General features: G+C 47.8%; 1 long non-coding RNA gene across 2 annotated transcripts in view; it reads left to right on the top strand.

Annotated features, from left to right (window-relative positions):
• LOC141569167 (uncharacterized) overlaps positions 1–19639 on the top strand; it is a 441595-nt gene that overhangs the window by 164798 nt on the left and 257158 nt on the right. The gene's annotated exons all lie outside the window — the stretch shown is intronic.

Below are 19639 nucleotides of genomic sequence, written 5' to 3'. Positions count from 1 at the left end.
GTGGCTCGCTCTCCAGCTCTGACTGAACCTTGGCCACGTTTCATGCTCCGAGTTTGTGTCCTGCTCCACGCCCAGCGCGCTTGTCATGGGAACGGGGTGTTTTCAGGCGCTTTAATCAACCTCCTTGTCACCAGGGTCGTTTCCTTGCCTCCCCAGCCCCTAAACGCCACAGAGCGTCCCTGTCCACGGGGAGACGCCTGGCTGACTGTGTAGATGGGTATTTAGATTCTTCTATGTCCGAAATGAATCCCCATGAGGCCTGGGACGAATGTCAAGTATCCACATGGAGATAACGTGGAAAGTAAGTCTGAGAAGCATGAGGCTGCATTGGAAGAATTATGTTTGGATTAGCACGTACCTCTCGCTACAACACGGCACCACCGCTCCCCCGAACCCCGGAATCGCGTCACGGCTACAGCGCTCCTTCTACCAGTCACAGACACCTTTTAAAATAACTTTTTGTCATGACTGTGGTTAGTGGTGGTTATTTTTGTCATGATTGTGATTAGTGGTTATTTCTGGCCATTTACATTTTTTTTCTTTATATATGCATGCGTTTTCCAGATATTTTATTTAAAAAACACATTTCCTTTATAATTATGGGAATGATGAATACGACGGAAACTGCAAAGGGTCCAGGAGTTTGAAATGGACCCCAGAGCCCAGGGTGTGGGTGGTCGAGGCGTCCGGTGCACACCCGCCTTTGGGCTTGGCCGGGACGCAGACCTATAATAGGGGTGCAGCCAGCTCAGGCCTGCGCCGTCTCTGCTGGACCCGATTCCTTTAACGAAATTGGAGCTGCTTCCTTTTTCCGGGGACCCACAAGGCCAAGTGTAGTAGAGATGACAGGTAGTGGTTTCAGAAAGGTAATGGAAATTTCCCTCGCTCCCCTAACAAAAATGCAGGGTTAAACCAGCCTGGTTTCATTTTTGTTTTTTTCCCTAAGCTGCAGTGCTCACCCATTCGGGGTGACCCTGTAGACACCCTTATAGGAGGGACTTGATTCTATGTCTTCACTGCAGCATTTTATTTTGATATCAAATGACTTGGGTCTCCTGGCTTTGTTCTCCGATCAAATTGGGAAAAAGAAAAACAAGCTTTGCCGTCCTCACTTCTCAACCCGAGTAGAACATCCACAGGACGCAGGGCTGCCCACTCATCTACGCAGGACCTTCCAACCCAGCTCCTTAAAATTCCTTTTCTTGCCTCTGGTCTAAGATATGCAAGTTCCTCCCTTGAGGTGACATTGGGCTAGGCATGAGCAGAGCCAGCATGGAAGCTTCCATGAACTGAGTCAAAGAGAATAAGACATCCCCACATGGAAATGAGCACAAAGCCAGAAGGGAGAATCATTGTCAAGGAAAGAGTGTTGCATCGAAAGAGTGTCAGAATGATGGCAGCAAACATTTCTGGAGGAGTCACGGGAGGCTGGGCGCTACGCTAAGCGCGAGCTTTCATATTGAAATGTGTACGATGAAAAAATTTGAAGCTATAGCATAGTAATGAGATGCCAGTGCACAGGCCGCAGAAATTTAAGATGTTAGCATTGCCATTTTCCCCGAAGATCTGTCTCTTTTAAAGAAGTAAAACGTTACCGATTCAGCTCAAAAATAAAATAAGAAATCAATTATAATTCCTCCCTCCCGTTCCTTGGGTCACTGGTGGTCCTCACAGCGCGTACAGGAGCATGCGTGAGGGAAGCCATCATCGCTACTGTGATTTTGAACAAGTTGTTTCTGTTTGCTCAATTAAGAGTAAGAAAAACGAAAGTTTTTATTTTACCTTCAAAAAAATGTATTTCTTAGAAATGAAATGGCTCAGTAGAGGCTATGATGGGCCATTCTAGCCCCAAATCCGTTTTAGTAGCTATTCTATCTTTATCAATAAAACATTGTATTAAATCCGCCTCACCTCGAACCCTCGCGTTGCTTCAGACCATTTCTGTGCTTCATCCAGCAACACTTTATATTTTCTAAGTTATAAAAGAGTCGTGTAATGTGCAATTTCTTTCTTCTTTGTCACTTTGATTTACATTCTCTGTGTTTTCCTAGTGGTTTCTTGATGTTGGCATAGCCATTTTCTATGATGGCGTGTATGTGTGTATGTCCCTCAGAGCTCATTGTGTGAATGTTTTGTCTCTGCCAGAAAAGCAGTTGCGAACATTTTACTGGTCATTGTATGGATGGATGTCTACATACAGTTAGATGGAAATATCATTCTATTTACTTCTTTTTACTTTTATTCAGGCATATGGCAAGCCTCGTCTGCAGCTGTTTCCTAGGCAATTTTCTTTCTGTGAATATCAATACTATTTTTAGATTTCAGATTGGATGTAAAAAAAAATGATGCTCATATAATGCTTACCTAAATATAACTAAAAGGAGTTCAATTGAGAGATTGTACCCCAGAAGTTAACTCCATCATGTCCCCATGAAGTGACAACTACCGGGGGAAAAAATAAACATGGTATGGTTCTCACCATTTCCCCAAATGTTCATGTAAAAAAAGAAAGTTTCATATAAAAATAGTTTGTTAAATAGCACTGTTTATTGGCACTCATATATTAAATAAAACTCCCTGTCCAATTCAGACATAAGATATTTCAATAAGGGAAACTAAGACAGATAAAGTAGGGATAAGAAGTTAGGTTCTGTCCCTAAGCACTGAAGTAAGGACAAGAAAACTAACGTCGAGCTTGGACACGCAGTAAATGACATGACATGACAAATCCCGGGGAATAACACTTACATGTCAATCAAACCGCTCTGGAAGAAAAGACTGACTTTTGTTTTCTTATTCATGTTTCCAAAAGAATTCCAGAAGCCAAAGAAATCAGCTGTTGTTACACATACAGGGAGGGGAAAAGGGTGAGGGGACCGAAGAGCCCAGGGCACCAAAGTTAAGGGGATACTCACTCTGTCTTGCACAGTGCACGTCTCTAGCAACCAGCCACACCTCAGGCCCAGCCCTCCGCCTAGCGGCCCGACCCACCAAAGCAAGAGCAGCGCTCACTGCAAATCGGGCGCCTACATGCAGTCATGTTTCGGACTACAGCCCCCGTCCATCATGCTTGTGCACTCCTCTGATGGGAGCGTGATATCCACGGGGTTCTCCAGAAGTTCCACTTCATTCCCAAGCCAGACCCAGTCATGGGAATGAGGGATGTTGCCTTGCTCACAGCCAATCTTTTGTGTCTGTATTTCCAAGCAAATGCCACACAGTTGATTAAGAAGACCAGAATGGCCAGGCAGAAGACACAGAGCAGAGCGTACATGCCGATCTCAGGAACTGAGAACCAGTGACCAAACACTCTAATAAAAGACATTCCCCTTGCTCTGAACACTCAAGGAATTCCAAGAATTTGGGGAGCAGTGAGCGGAGCTATGGACAAAGAGCCAACATGCATTTACGACAAACCACACTGTCGCAAGCCGTCTCTAGCATGCCACCAGCTCTTGGGAAAACACTGGCTGCTGTCCTCATTCCTATTGCCTACGTAGACCTGATTTCTAACCACGGGGCTACGTCTGGTTGCCCACGGTCTCTCAGAGGGCACCCGAGCCCCCAGCCCCAGTGACACCTGGACAACCTGTCACTACGCAGGACTCTGTTCACGGCGACCTTTTGACATCTGCCAGCTGCCAAGCAGGGAGCAAGCAGTGGCCAGTAGCAGTGAGCCCTGTCTTCTTGAATAACGCCATCCACTTACAGGGCTGTTAGACTCCACAGGACATAAACGCCTCCCTCTCTAATTCACTTTCTGTTTACACAACAGGGCAGGCACTTTATCCACGCGCCTCGGCTTTTCTTGTGCCTCAGAAATCAAATATTCAGCCCCAGGCAGCCGTCGGCTGTCTCATTATGCCCGCATGCTGGGGAATTCATTGCCTCGCTAATGCCTGATGCCCTGAGCTGATATTTCTAGTACAAGTAAGACGACAGCAACAAAATCACTTATATATGATTATATTTGGGCACGTTTTCTTTTCTTCTTCTTTCCCCCCAGGGTGTTTATACTGTGTCTCTCTTCATAGACTGCAACACCACTTACGGGAGAGATATTATCAAAGCAAATTTATGTTGCTAGGATTTGCTTTGTGACAACGTTCCCAGCCAAGGAGCTGTATGCACACAGCTCTAATCTGGGCCACCTTGTTTCTTGATCAAGTGTTTGGACAAAGTGAACCCAGGAGAGCAGTTTCTGGAAGCTGCCTGCATAACAAGCTCAGAATCATGCGTTCCACTCACTCCTATCCCGTCACCTACCTCTCCAGCCCCAGACGTCAAGCCTCCCAATTTGTCAACCAGCAGAGGCCAAAAATGTGGACTTATTTTGTTGTTGTTGTTGTAAGAACACCTAACATGAGTACTTTCCCCTTAACAAATCTTTCGTGCAATATAGTATTGTAATAACGTCCCACCTTCCCCTCCCCCCAGCCCCTGGCAACCACCATCCTAGTCTGTAATTCTATGAATTTGACTATTTTAGAGACCTCGGTAAAGTTCATTTGTATATCAGGACCCACAATATGGGGTCCGCTCCAGGGGTCCAGCCCCCCACAAATCTCAACCTAAGTCAGGCTGCACTGACAGAAACAGCTGTCAAGGACACCTGACACCCACCAGTCACAGCCCCCAGTTCAGCCCTAGCTGGCTCAGCTAACCCTAGAAAATGGGACCTGCCACCTTATAAGGAAATTCTGACCTCCCAGCCAGTCATGCCCTGTGTCTGAGGGGACTCTTCCAACTGTCTGTAAAACCCGCTCTTGCCCCAAATCCTTTGGGAACAAATTCTTCACTGCTTGGAAGGCACTACACCCCCTGTCCCCATCCATGGATTGTCTTCTCTTGAATAAAGGACATCAAACTCTTTACTAAATTGTAACATTTTTGTCATTTGACACCTCGTGTAAGTAGATTCAAATAGTATTTGTCCTTATGTGACTGGCTTCTTGCACTTAGCTCACTGTCTTCCAGCTACCTCCACGTTGTGTCCCAGCGACGACTGTTCCTAAAACTGCCACAGTCTGATTGACTAGACACTGAGACCACCAGACTAACAGGGCTTGTATCTAACATGATTTTTGTGCAACAGTTACAAATGATGACAAAGAAATTCCAGAAAAATCACTGTGTCCCCATCAGCCATGACGAGCAAAATTTTTAATCGAAGTTAATAGAATTACAGTCTATTCTGTGTGTGCGTGCGTGCGTATGTGTGTGTGCGTGTGTGTGTGTGCGTGCGTGTGTGTGTGTGTGTGTGTGTGTGTGTGTGTGTTCCCTACCAGATGTACTCACTCTTCCATTGATCAAATGTCAGGTGCATCAAATCTTATGCTTGGGCCATTTTGGACAATGCGTAAGTGTTGGCTGTATGGTGCTAATACCAGAGCAGGATAGTGGGGTTTTATGACTGGTTAGAATTCTACTGGGCAGAGTACTCAACAAAGGGTTTGAAGAAACGAATGTAAGTGTTTTTACTCCTGTAAACTAATTTTGCAGCATGGAAGGACGGCGAGCCTCTTGTTATGGTCTTTGTGTCCTGCCTTCCGAGGAACGGGCCGATCAGCAGGCTGAGACTAGGATAACTTAGGGCTCCGTTTTACTCCTCATCTTCCTGTTGAGCACAGGAGACAATCCGATTTTCCCTCCGAGGCCTTCAGAAAATAGCACACGTGGACAGAGATGGAGATGTGTGCACGAGAGTAACTTCTTATGAAAAAGTCACCAAGTCCTAGTTCTCCCCAGAACCTCCAGCAAAAATGGATCCACAATCTCACTTTTCATATGCAGACACTGAGGCCCAGCAGAGTGGCGAGGCTGGCTTGGGATTCCCTGGCCACTTCTGCAGACAACAGCAGCTCTGGGCCACTCCAGGGGTCCCCACAGCCACAAACCTACAGTGACAGTACGTCTGTCTCTGAAGGCTCCCAACCAGCGAACACACAAGGAGGGTCCCGTCTATTCACTAGGGTAGGACTTTTGTCTGTGTTGTCACTGGTCTGTCCCAGGGACAAAAAAACACCTCCCCACACATAGAAGACACCTAACCAATGTTTATTGATGATGAGTATTAAGGAAAGATACAGAACAAAACGACAGAATAGCACCAACGTGGAGCTCCGCGCAGAAACAAACAGCAGGGCGTCTGCCCCAGGGTTCACTTTGGTCTCTGCCCATGTTTGTACTTTTCACACCTTGGTATACGGAAGCCATCTGGTCCCCACAGTAGGTTAGTCCTACACCTTTGAGGAGCTGGGAGGACCCAGTTTCTTACTTTCTACTTCTCTAGTCCCACCTCCTTTGAGACTCAGATCTACTAAAATAATATGAAGGTTCCGATTGGGTTTTTATTTAAAGACAAAAACAGTAAAGGACCATTTCATGAATTGAAATGCTTTGCATTTTCAATCACGATGAAAGATAATCTCATTTCTATTAAAAATTTTTTAAAAAGCCATGCAAAGCAAACACTAGTGAGATAGCATTTCCCAGGTTTATAAAAGATATTTGTTAGTACTCTAGGTTACTACAAGGAGGGGAGTGCTGAAGCTGCCTCATTTTGGGTCATAAGAGGCAACAATTAAATGTTCAGAACTGATATAATCACAGGAGTTCCCTAAAGCAAAATAATTCATGTCAGCTTCTGACGTGTTAATTTGTTTATTTTCCAATTGACTGCTATTCCACAAGCCATAATTAAATCTCTTTAAAGTATTAGGTATTTAAATAGTAACTTCCAGATGCATATATATATATACATATATATATGTTTGTTTGCTTTAACTATATATGTAATTATAGATTCTTTTATATTATAGATGTAATTATATATAAATATATTATAGAGTCTTAAGAATGTTAGCAGAGGCTACTGACGAGAGAACTGAGTCTCCTTCTTAGTAAACATGCATCAATAAGGCAAACGTCCGAGGAACACAGGCTGCGTGTCGCCCTACGCTGTGCACCGCACTCCTGGAGACCCCAGAGCCAGCACATGCTGGTTCAGCGATCCACCACTGCAGGCCGTCAGCCAGGAGCAGAGACAGGCGTTCTGTTGGCTGTTCGTATGTCCAGTGACATAGTTCCATCTCTGTTGCTATTTTCAAAATAACCGTCCATGGAAACTATACCACACTGAAAAGGTCACACTGGCAGAGGTGATAACTGCTTTTCAGAGCATGTTTGATGGATACAAAACCTCATTATCACGGCCACGTTTGTAAAAAGAGCGATTGTAGCAGGAGTTTCGATCAGAGCTGCCAAGGGAATCGATGGCCCTGTTTGGTTTCCTTAAAAACCTGCCATGGTGACAGTGCTGAACCTCACAGCCATTCCTGCAGGGTCCCTCTGGAGCCCAGCCGTGCCCTGACGGAGGCCTCCCCTCCAGAACACGGTCTGGGAGACATCCATGTACATCCCAGGATGAGCTTGCTGCAGCCCATAGCAACCAAGCTCACGGAAATAACGTTCTGATACAACGAACAGTTCTGAAAAACACCAGCCATTTTCACGGTGTAAGAAAAGAGTGGAAGGTAATGTGAACATGGAGAGAGAAGACGGATGGTTAGACCATTTAACTTCACGAACATGTGTGAGATGGTCTGCAAATATTATCTCAAAAAAGTTGTCTTTGGAGATGAATCATTTTCCTGCTAAATCTTGCTGCTACATTACTCTAGAGTAAGAGTGGCACCGGGGGACTCTTTGGAAGGAAGTATGTTTCATCTGTGGATCCCACAAGAACCATCCAGTGCTTTCTTTTCTATTTAGAAGAAAAGTACGGCTTTAATCGGTGTGCCCACTGCCCGCTGAGTTTGCTGCTCTATTATCTGCCTGTCTCAACAAAGGGTGACCTGGGCATGTATCGTGTTTCTTCCTTAACCTGAGCTCTAACCTGAGAAACGTGGAGATACCTGTCAAGGAAGAAAAGCTACAGACTCAGATGCCATGTTTCTCACACACGCACTCAAATGTACAAATCTATGCAAAGGGAGACAAACTACATAAACCTTTAATGATCCACTTTCATAAACACCAAATATCTAACAGTCTATGCAAAGGTTTGCAGAATGAGTCACAGCTGGTACTTGGTTCCAAGTTGTAGACCCACCTCCTCTCTCTTCGATGGGCCCCCTCTATGGGAACCCTAAGACATGTAGTCTTTTTCCCCTGGGGACAAAGCTCTGTCCAAAACACTTCAATAAGGTTTTCCTCTTTCTAGATAAGTATCTTCCCCAGATTATCCCTTATAAAAATTTCCGAGCATCCTGGGTCATTGCAAAGTCTAACATGCGTATGGTTGTAGGATTTCATTTCAGCATTTCATCCCTTGACTTGGGGCTTTTTCAAAACGCCACCCATGCTGGTTAGCTTAGGAGGAGACCCGCACACTTGGGGTTCACCACCAGCGCCCCCCCCAGGATGAGGAGTTGTGTGTGGGGGGGAGCCGGGGACATGGGTGGCCCAGCTTCCTGCACCAGCTCTGGCCACAGACCCTGAGCCTGGGAGACGGTGCTGCCAATTACCATCCACTGGCACAGATCCCGGGCCCAAGCTCAGGTGTTCGGGCTTCTAAATGTGAGGTCCAACATATTCCCCTCCTTTCCACCCTTTTTCTGGAAGTAGAAATCAGTGGTTCTCATCCAGGGACAGTTTTAACCCCAGGGGACATTTAATGATGACAGACGAGTTATTGCCACTGGCATCTAGTGGGGAGAGGCTAGGGACACTGATAAATACCCTACAAGGCCCACGACAGACCCACCGAAACAAAGGGTTGTCAGACTTCAAGAGTCAGGGTGAGAAACCTTGGATTAGTTCAAAGTCTTCACTCCTGACAAGCCTCCCAGAGAAAACACTTTCCTCCCGTTGATCTTCCTCTTTCCGGTCAATGTTACAGACCAATCTCTGAAGTGAAATCAAGTAACAGCAGAACTTATGAGCCCTGACTTTCTCAAACAACCCTCTCGATGTTTCATGGCTGGCGCAAGCGGGAGAGGCGGCCTATTGATTCAACTTGAAAGCGATCCTTCTTCCTGGAGAGTCCACGGCTCCTTTTCTGCGGCTCGCGGCCCCCATGCTGTCTGACAGGCCTCGCTCCCTGAAGCTTTTCAGTCCGTGGGGCCACTGAGTTTTAATGAACCTGCATACAATGCTGAATATGAGAAGCCTCCTATACATTCACCTTCGGGCGGGGCCTTCTTCTCAGAGGAGGCCCTATAACCTCTCCCGTTTGCTTTTGGTTTGGTAAGAGGGAAAGGGACGTCAACGGAGAAAGGATGAAAGCGAGATGGAGAAAACCTCAAGGGCACCCCAGCTCTGACAACACCCCAGCTGAAACACGGATGGTTCTCCTGTACTTTGGCGCCTGATGTCCCCGTAATTCAGGCGGGCCCTGCCTGTTCTCACACCCCAGCGTCAACGCTGAATAATGATCACTGATTCCTTCCCACACCTGAATCCATTAGCAGTTCAGTGAGGCTCTGCCTCAGTACATCTGTGACACGCTAATGGGACTGACTTCATCCCTGCAGGGACCTTCTTATCCAGCTTGGGCCATATTAAAATGTATGACGACACCAAGCCACCACAGAGCAAGCATGCAGGTACCAGTCACTTAATGAATGCCTAGACCTGCTCAGACAGCAGAGCTGAGAGAAGGCTCCAGAAGACAGGCACCCTGAGCCCGGGACCGTGGCTTCCCTCAGCCCCTGCAGACTGGTCGGGGTGGGTCCTGGCGGCGAGCACGACCAAGCCGCAGGCTCTGGCCACTCTCCGTTCCTGTCTCTGGGCAGCAGATGCAAAGGGAGAGGAAGAAACAGACAGAGAAGCGATAGAACCAGACGTAGAGGGAAAGAGAAGGAGGCTGAGAGGCCTAAACAAGGAAAGTGCAAAGCAGAGAAGCAGAAAGACAGACAGGACGATAGCAAGAAGAAAGACAGAGCATTTAGCATAAAGGAAGACAGAGAAAGCCAGGAGAGAGAGAGAGAAATAAAGAGAGAGAATAGGTAGGTAGGTAGGTAGGTAGGTAGGTAGATAGATAGATAGATGATAGATAGATAGACAGATAGATAGATAATATGAGGAACCAGACTGATTAAAAAGGACAGATAGGAAGTCTGAGAGGCAGAGAGCTAAGGACACAGAGAGAAGTAAAAGCCAGCAGAACAGCTAGGTGGCAAGACAGAGATACTGAAAGAGAGGGAGAGTCAGAGAAATACGGAAGGAGAGGCAAATTGACCGCTGACAGCGATGTGCTGTCAGCATCCCGAGGACCCAGGGTCCCTGGGGGCCGCTGGCCCCACCCACACCTGAGACTAACTGGGTTGTTGTGAGGTTGTTTGGGGTCAGCTCAGCCCCAGCTTTGGGCTCATCCCGAAGGGCCCCATTGAAGCCGCACCCCCAGTGCTTAGCCAGTATCTGGCACACAGTAGGTACTCAACAGGCACATGTTAGAAGGCAGGAGGAGAGGAAGGCCTGAGAAAAGAGAGGAGCAGGAAGGAGGAGGGTTTCCCAAGCCCCTGTGAGGGAGGCCACTTGCCCATCCCGTTCTGAGAAGAAGCTGAGGCTCAGAGCGCTCCATGGTTTGTCACACGGCTGGTGAGTGTCACACACGCTCCAGTCTTTGGGCCGATGAGATGCACGCACTTCCTTTAACCATTCGTGTTTTATCCAACTTCTCTTTCGAGACACCTTTTCTTCCTGTAACACCGAGCAGTGTGGTGGGGTGGCTCGGAGCCCAGGGTTTGGGGCGGTGTCCCTGCTGTAAAAGCTACCTGCACTTGGGAGAGTGAATTGCCTCAGTTTTCTTATCTGTAAAATGGACACAATAAGAGGTTCTGTAACTCATACTGTGAATGATGAAGCACATAGTCGCTGCTCAATCAAGAGTAACTATACGTTGTTACTCCCAGCCCATCATTCTCCCGGGCAAACTCCTACCCCTCCTTCAGAGCCCCATTCCAGCGTTGCCTTTACTTTGAAGCCTTCCTGGAAAAATGTTCCCCTCTTGGGAGCATTGGCTCTTTCTTCAAATATGTAACCATACCACATGCAAAATGCCTCCTCTCCGCCTTAGGGACACCACTCATATCTCTATCTCAGCTTTACAGTAAAAATCTTGAAGGTAAGGGACGGGTCTAGTTTGGTTTTATTTTATATGCCTAGAGTCAAGTGGAGTGCCTGAGGCAGAGAGGGCACTGGTGTGAACTGGTCATTCAGACAGTAAGAGAACTCCAGGAGGGTGAGGCGTGTGGAGTTGCTGGAAAATACAGGAGGTGTGAAGGTCCCCTCCCTTCTTAACCCTGGGCCCCTCCCCCACGTCCCACTGGGAAGCACTCAGCTCAGGAGAGTTTGTCTAACACTGTACAAAAATATGTATCTATGCATAAAGAAAGCTTTTGTATCATTATGGGCAAATCTGATCAAAAACTGTGCTTTTGCTCCGCAAAGCTTTTGGAATGGCTGTGTTCCAGCAAAGGCTTAGAGAAGGAGCAATGAGCCCGGCTCCAGGGAAACTCTGCCTCCAGTGCTATTACTGGTCGACTCCACGTTGAACCCACCCACTGGGAGCTGGGCTCTCAGGAAGGGTCTGGTGGAGCCATCTTCCTGTGCGTCATGTAGACAAGGGACAGAGGGCAACACTTCTCTGTGTGGTAGTGATTCCGATTCGCCACCCTTTCTTTCAGACGAAAGAGCAGGGGCTGTGTCTGTTCAGCCAGCTTCATATGTAAATTAGATGGTTTGCTAAATTGATAACCCAGAGCAGTTCTGACACGCTGCCCTAGCGCTTCTCTGCCGTTCCTCCGGGCACACATGCGTACGATGGCTCACGACGGCCCACGCTGGGCCAACGCCATCTCTGTGGTCTAGTGTTACAGCCAAGCTGACTCCTTCCTGTCTTTGCCCAAGTCTCAGAGCACACAGTAGGCTCATTGCTCAAGGCCATGAAGCCAAATGGGATCTCATCCGTCCCTGGCATGTATCTTGCTGGAAAAACACAGAAAACGTGGTGTTTTCTCCTTTTATTGGGCCTCGTAGAGAGAAAATCTCCTTCATCTTCTACTAAAATGCCTCAGTAATGTGGGGGAAAAGTTTGGTTTCCCTTTTTTTTTTCCAAAGAACTCTTAAATTGCAAAGCAACCATTTTCTGGGCCTCCTTGGCAAGGGGAAGCATAAGTGTCAGCGTGTTATCACAAAGGTCACTGTCAAGGCCTCGTTTTGCTTCCAAAGGTTCTCCCCCAGAAAATGACCCTTGTTTGTTTTCGTGAGAGAACAGGAACATAAGCTTTTATTCCCCCTCTCCCGTGCTGCCCGCTTTATACTGGTCTCTAAAATGTGCCATTGAGCGGGGGGCAGCGTAGGGTCTAAAGAGAGTGCAGGTCTGAGCCAGGGGTTTCAGGTCACCCTGCCAAGGCCACGCATGGGCGGGCCAGTGATCTCCAAAGTGTTGGTGCGGGGGGGGGGGGGGGCAGGAAACAGGCAGGAAGCCAGAAGCTCAGCCAGTTCCATCAGTTTATCCCCCCAGACATACACACCCCCAAACTCCGTTTGGAAGACAGACCCTGGGGTCACGGCTTTGGACATTTGATTCCAGCTGATGCTATTATGAGACAGAAAAAAAAATCCATGCTTCCACTTAACAGGTCAGTTTAAGGAGTGGCTCCTTTTATCAGGAAAGCGGACAGCGGGAGAGGTCCCCAGCCCAGGAATTTACACTGCGTGAGCTTCAACGGCTCACTGATGCCCAGGGATAATCTAATTTCCTCACGCATGTGTCATGGTGGAATTTAGAAATGACTTTCGACGCTGACGCTGAAAATGCTGAACCGCACAGGGTTACATAAACCCACAGAGCAGAAGAGGGAGGTGGCTTCTTTTCTCTGGAGGAGGGATGCTGGCTCCACCTGGAAAGCACGGAGCTGGCAGATGGCGGAAGCTCAGAAAAGCTATGTGACTTCCCCAAGGACCCCCAGCGGGAAGGTGGAAGAGCTCGGATTCACAGACGAATGCCAAGTTTCTTTCGATGGCTGCTCACCAATCGAGCCAGCACATATTTCCGTCTTCTGTGCAAGTTGGCAAAATACCTAGAAAATGATACTGTTAATCTACTCAGTCTTTAGAAAGAAGAAAATGGTCCTTCTAACAACGGATCCTTGTAAAAAACTGCACACGCCCGTCTGTGCTCCAGGAATTGTATGAAATCCGTGGTTACCATCTAAACTGTGGGAAATGAGCAGGTTTTCCTGTTTGATGGGTATGATGCAGGCGCCACGGTCTCCCCCTCTGCAGACGTGGACCCAGATAATGGCTTGCCACCTCTGCCCCTGGGTTCAGGTCACAGAGGGCTACCCTCCACCACTCAGTCCCAGTGTAAAAACGTGAGTTGTGTTCTGTGTCTGAAGGTCAGTTTGGCCGCAGGGTGGCTTTTTGGTTTTATCTACCAACTTCACAGATTCTGGACACGTTTTCTCACTCTCCATGCCCCTGTCACCCCCCCTGAAGGGAGGACAGAGCCGTGCTGACTCCTGAGTTACAGATGGCAGCGCAGAGCAAAAGGGGAGATCAAAGCCGACCCCCCAGGCTGACTCTGTGCCCCAGCCAGCCTGACCTCCAGCCCTTTCCTAACCTTCGTGGAATGGAAACGCCACTGTGACCTTTGCAATATCCAGAGAAATGCCAGATTCTAGGACGATGGCGGATTGAAAATAAAGGAGTAAAGAGAAGGAAACAGCAAACCTACTGACGTCTACGTTAACCCACAACCTGAGAGTATGCTGTTGTCCAAATGTAGGCACAACCCAGACCTCGCAGAGGCAGGAGCCAGCACCTCTGTGGGAGCAGCAAGGAAAGAGAGAGCGTTCTGCGGGGTCTCAAGTCTCGGGCACACGGGAGGGAGACAAACAAGGCGATGGGCATGGCACTGTTTTCGTTTTGTTCTTTCACGATGGGGTAGAGGCAGCTCATAATTCTGTGGGACTCAGGGACACAGCTTATTCTAGACTGGAATTCCCAACCAGGGGTGATTGTGTCACCCAGGGCACACTGGCAATGTCTGCAGATAACTTGGTTGTCACAACTTGGGGGGAGGGTAGAGGCCAGGGACGCTGCTAAATGCCCACAACTCACAGAACAGCCCCTCTCAGCAGAGTGGTCCAGCACAAACGTCAGCGTGCTGAGGCTGACAAACCCCACGGCCACGATTACAGCTCGGAATTGTACTGAAGTCTGTGAACGCAGCAAGGGAAGAGACAGCATCCACATGCCGTCACGGGATTTCAGAGGAACTGTCCTGTAGGGGACACCCCCTTTCTTCCCACGAGCTCAGTGGGAAACCCGTGCCGTTCTAGCTATCAGCTGCATTCAATCTTCTGGAGGAGATGGTGGAGGTCACGGGGCAAAGATATCATCTACTGTTGTTATCATCCATTTCCCTCGTTTCCATCTGAAGAGAAAATTGCATAGATTATTTCATCAGATGGTGTTTTAAATGAGTTCGGGTGTTCGTATATAATGTAATGTGACAAAAACTATTATGGAGAGGAAACTGGGAGGAAAAAAATGACAGGTTATTTCTTCTCTGAGAATGGAGGAAACTGGGGGAGAGACCCCAAAAGGAGTAGTTCACCCTCCTAATGTACAAGGTACAGAGCCTAGTGTCACTGACTTGGGGCTGCCAACTCCTGAGCCCCCTGGGGTCAGGCTGGGCTTCCAGGGACCTGAGAGCTGTGAGCACAGCCTGGGGTGGTGGGTTCTTGCTGACATTCCCTTTCATGGCGTCCTACATCCGTTTTAAATTTTCACACATAATGAGTGGGCTTTGGAGGTTTTAATCTGGCCCTCGTTTTTATTTAAAACCACTTAGTTCATAAATAATGATAATTCAGTGCAATAAACTTCTCCCTCCATCTTGCTAAACTCAACTGATGATGATTTCATCTCTCCAGAATCTCGGGCAAAAGAAAGAAAGGAAAGAGAGGAGAGGAGAAGAGAGGGGAGGGAAGGGGAGAGGAGGGGAAGGGAAGACAGGAAAAAGAACAGATGAGAAGCACGTCCTCACGTGAAACTGGAAGCAAACCTTGTGGGCTCCTCCAAGTACTGAAAACCCGCGTCCTTCCATCGCGTCCGCTGCCAGGCCCCCTGTCCAAGCCGCCGCCACCATCCGTTGCCTGGACCTCCCCAACAGTGCCCTACCTGGTTCCTTCCATTTGGCCTTGCTCCTCTTTGGCCCATCCTCCAGACAGCACCCAGAGTGAGCCTACAAAAATGTGTAGCAGGACAAGCCCCTTCTCTGCCCAAGGTCTGCAACGGCTCCCTCATTCCTACAAAGAGAAAGCCCCCGTCCTTCAAAGTGGAGAAGACCCACCGTGCCCCACTCACTCCACCCAGCACTTCCTGCCTCTGGCCCTTTGCACTTGCACCTCTCTCTACCTGAGTCCCCAGGTAGCTACCTGACTCATTCACCATCTACTTCCATCTTTACTCAAACGGAAAGAATTTCCCATTTTTGAAGAGCATTTTCCTGGACTCTCTCTCTATATAGTTGCAAGCCTTCCTTTGACCCCTGTATCTACCATACATCAAGCACTATTTTAGAGAATTTTATTGTTGCATATATGATATAAAATAGCATGCACATTGTTTAGCTATGCAATATTTTGTAAGTTTTGACCTACATAAAACCTGGAAAACCATGACGAAAACCAAGATAATGATCAAAAAATTTACTTGTGGCCCTTGGTTCTGGAGATACCCGAGTTCAAGTCATGTTTCGGTCCCCGTGTCATCAGGAAAGTAACATTTTTGTTGGGTTTTTTATTTGCTTTTGCTTCGAAGGATGTATCCTATTATCATGTTGTCCCTTCTTGGGATTTTGTCCTCCCATCTCAACCATTCAATAGATAATGTTTGCAGAAAATAAAAGAAATAATCCAAGAGTACTAAAGAGTACGCAGAGCAGAACCCAATCAGCCTCAAGCGGGCGCTGCTTCATTTCTGAAGCTGCGTGTTAATAACGGATCCTCATTAAGTTGTTATTCTTTCCACGTCGCGGGTTTGTTTGTGAAAATGCACGTCACCTCTCTCTGTGGCAGCCAGCACCGCCTCCTGCAGAGCCATACACTGGGCACCCTGGACTTTCCTTCCTCAGCAGGTCTGCACGGTGGCAGAGTCAGGGCCAACCTGCTATCTAACAAGCAGGTCACACAGGCGGCCATCCAGACAGACCCGGTGGCAGCCACCTCCCTGCCGGAGCGCGCTGCTTTACAAAGCTGCCTCTTAATGGGGGTTTTCAAAAGCCCACAAGGGAGCCCCAGGTGGGAGCGCTGATTGGATGTAAAATCGCTGGGTGGCTGCAGGGCTCTCAGAAAATCCGACTGCGCTCTGTGGCGTGAGGCAGCTCATTGTGCAGTCACGGCTGGCTTCCGTGTGCGAGCTGTCCTCCGGGGCAAGAGATTGGGACCTCACCACACCACCCACGAAAGCGCGGCCTCATCAGCCAAAGATAAATATTTTCCAGAGGCAGAGAGGGTTCTGGGGAGATGGGGGAAGTGGCCACGTAGGCTCTGAGGTCAACAGCTCCCCTTTTCTGGGGCTTTTCCACTCCCTTAAAAACCATACAGCTTCTTCTATTTCGTCTTGAATACTTACTTCCCTCCAGGGTATCAATCTGTTACGCGTGCTCTTTCATTGTGGGGTAAAACCCAGGGTAGATTGCATCAACCAGCAATGTCTGTAACGGTGCGTTCCACGTTACATTAATGTGACACTGACACTGCCGTTAGCCCGCGGCGAGGTCTGCATTTCCTCCCCTTGATCTTGGGCAGACATGTGGCCTTGGCGAAGTTACACCCTGTGACCTTTGAGGTCTCATCACGAAAGACCCATTCCATCTTTCAAAGGAGGAGAGGTTTGAAGTCCATCAGTGTTCCTTTGGATCCGTGGTCTCCTGCTCAGTATAAGTAAAAATATACTTCACACGTCTCAATCAGAAAGGGCCTGCAGAATACTAGTGCACTTCTATAACATATGGCTCTCACTCGTTGGGTGATCCATTTATATCTATCCTGTAGCTATGACAGTGCTCCAATATGAAACATGGAAAATGTAGAATCTTATGATTTGAAGAGAGTTTTTATTTTCATGTGTCTATGCTTTTTGACTTTTCTATAATAAGCGTGTGTGTTTTTTTTTAAATAAAAACTGAAGTCTACCAGAGCACAGAGACACCCGTCAGTCCGTGGGGCTGGCAGGGGGTGCTAGCTGATGGAGGCAGATGCACCCTTTCAGCTTCCAGTTGCCCTGTAGCCACCGTGGCACAAGCTTCTGGAAGGAGCTTTCATTTATTTACACTCCGGGAGTGCACCAGGGGAGGGGTCCGTCCCCCCAAGGAGGTGGGTAAGAGCAGGAGAGAGTAAGGAGTGTGACCCAGCAGGGAACCCGAGAGAAGGGTGAGTCATGTGAACCCCTGAGAAACACTGTGGGGATGGGGCAAAATCACCAGCAGGTTGACAGTATCAGGCATCCATCAGCCCACAAACGGATGAGCAAAGGTGGTCTAACCACACAGCAGTATTACTCAGATGTAGACAGGGACTCACTGCCGACTGAGGCTACAACACAGGCCACCGTGAACACATGCTCAGTGAGGAGGGTCACACACAAAGACCACACGTGTATGATTTCAGGGACATGAAATGTCCAGATCGGGCAAGTGATCAGAGACAGGAAAACACATCGCTGGTTGCCTGGGGCTGGGCAGGGGGTATGCGGGGCGGGGTGTAAGCAGGTGGGGGAAGGATGGGAGGTGAGTTCTCATGGACATGAGGGGTCTTGTCAGCATGAGGGACATGTTGGAGACCTGATTGTGGTCATGGCTGCACAACTCTGTGAATATACAAGAAACCACTGAATTGTGTGCTTTCAACGGGTGAGTTGCACGGTATGTGCATTATACCTTAATAAAGCTAGGTATGAGTATATATATATAAATTATATGTGTTTATGGCACCCTTTAGCTGTCAGAGATGTGTCATAGAGAAAAAGGACTTAAACGCAATTTAAAATGTCATCTTGAGAGGAGGTAAAATAAAGACCATTAAAACGCTACCATCAGGAACTGCTGTGTACAGCTGTGTATAGCAACCAACTCTGCCGTCTCTCTGGGGCAGAGCTTATGACTGGCGGCTGTTCTGATGGGGTAGTTCTCATGGCATTTCCCTCTTAAATTTTTTGACTATTATTTCTTCTCTTAAATACTTCCTCTCTCTCTCTCTCTCTCTCTCTCTCTCTCTCTCTCTGTTTTTTTAAAGCAAACAGGCTTAAACTGAAGGGAATTGTTCATTTTCATTCTCTCACTGTGCACTAAGCATTTTATTACTTATACAATTTTAATCTTCAAAATACCCTGATGAGGTGTTTCTGGTAGGAATTCTTTTACCCTTTTGTAGGTAGAGATACCAAGGCCATATAACGCTAAGAGACTCTTCCAGGTCCCACTGATCATAGATGAAGAGCTGGGATTTGAACTCAGGGAGCCTGAACATATTATTATGCCTCTAACGAAACTGAGGAATCGCAACATGAACACACAGCTCCATTTTCCTCTGTGTTCCCCAGCAGAGAGGCATGGCGTCGGTGTGGGCATTTGAGAGCAGGTGTCTCAGACTCTGGAGGAGATGGAGGTAGTAATTCTGGAGCAAAGTCATGTCCCCCCTACACAACTTGGTCTTCATGACTCCACGTTGTCATAAATAACCTGGTCACCTACAGACAGTGAAGGTGCTTATTTCTTCAGAGAACATGATTGTCTGAGAACATAACATCCTGGCGAGAGCACCTGGAAGGTGGGGGTGCGACACAGGTGCTTCACTAACACGTCAGGTCCTTCCTCTTGTCATCCATCATCACTCACAACGCAGAACGAGCCCAGTGAACCAGCCTGCAATGCGCGTGGCTGCAGGAGCTGCTTTGGAAGTGGGTCACAAACATCAGAGGCATGAGCAGAGCCTTTCAAAGTGTGTCATGTCCCATTCTTGCCACAGAAACACTCAGGATTCTATTATTGGCCGACAGACAGTAGTTTCCCTCTTGACTCGTCGACCTGGGTCTGTTTTTCCAATCTAACCTAACAAATTGCACGTCGGGGAGGTTTCCTGAAAGGATGAACTAAATACCTTTATAGTTTATTTTCTCTCTTTTATGTCTAGCTGACTCCAGTGTGTTCTCTGAGACCAATCCTTTGGTATTTCTATATTTTTGAATATGTCCCGGAAAGGACACAACATCTAAGCCTTGTTTTGTGGCCAGCGTGGTAATGAGTTTGCCGGGGTTGCCCACTGGCGTCCCTGTGCTGGGATAACTCTGAGCTGTGGGTACTTGTGTTAGGTGGGGGCTGCCCACTCTGTGGTGACCGCAAATGGCAGCATTTGCAGAGGGTGTTGTTCGTTCTCGTTTATGCAGAAACGTCATGGATTCAGCAGCTGAGCTTTTCCACTATCCACAGTATGCTATGTTCGGTATACTCAATAACTCTGTGGACAGCATATCCTGGGGACGAAGTGCAATCTGCAGAATGAATGAATGAATTGCATAGGTGAATGAACCAATGGTCTGACCCTTTCATGTGAACTATGGAGAA

Source organism: Rhinolophus sinicus, linkage group LG16 (genome assembly GCF_036562045.2).
Source record: "Rhinolophus sinicus isolate RSC01 linkage group LG16, ASM3656204v1, whole genome shotgun sequence".
NCBI lineage: Eukaryota > Metazoa > Chordata > Mammalia > Chiroptera > Rhinolophidae > Rhinolophus > Rhinolophus sinicus.
This window is presented reverse-complemented; position numbering and strand designations above follow the sequence as displayed.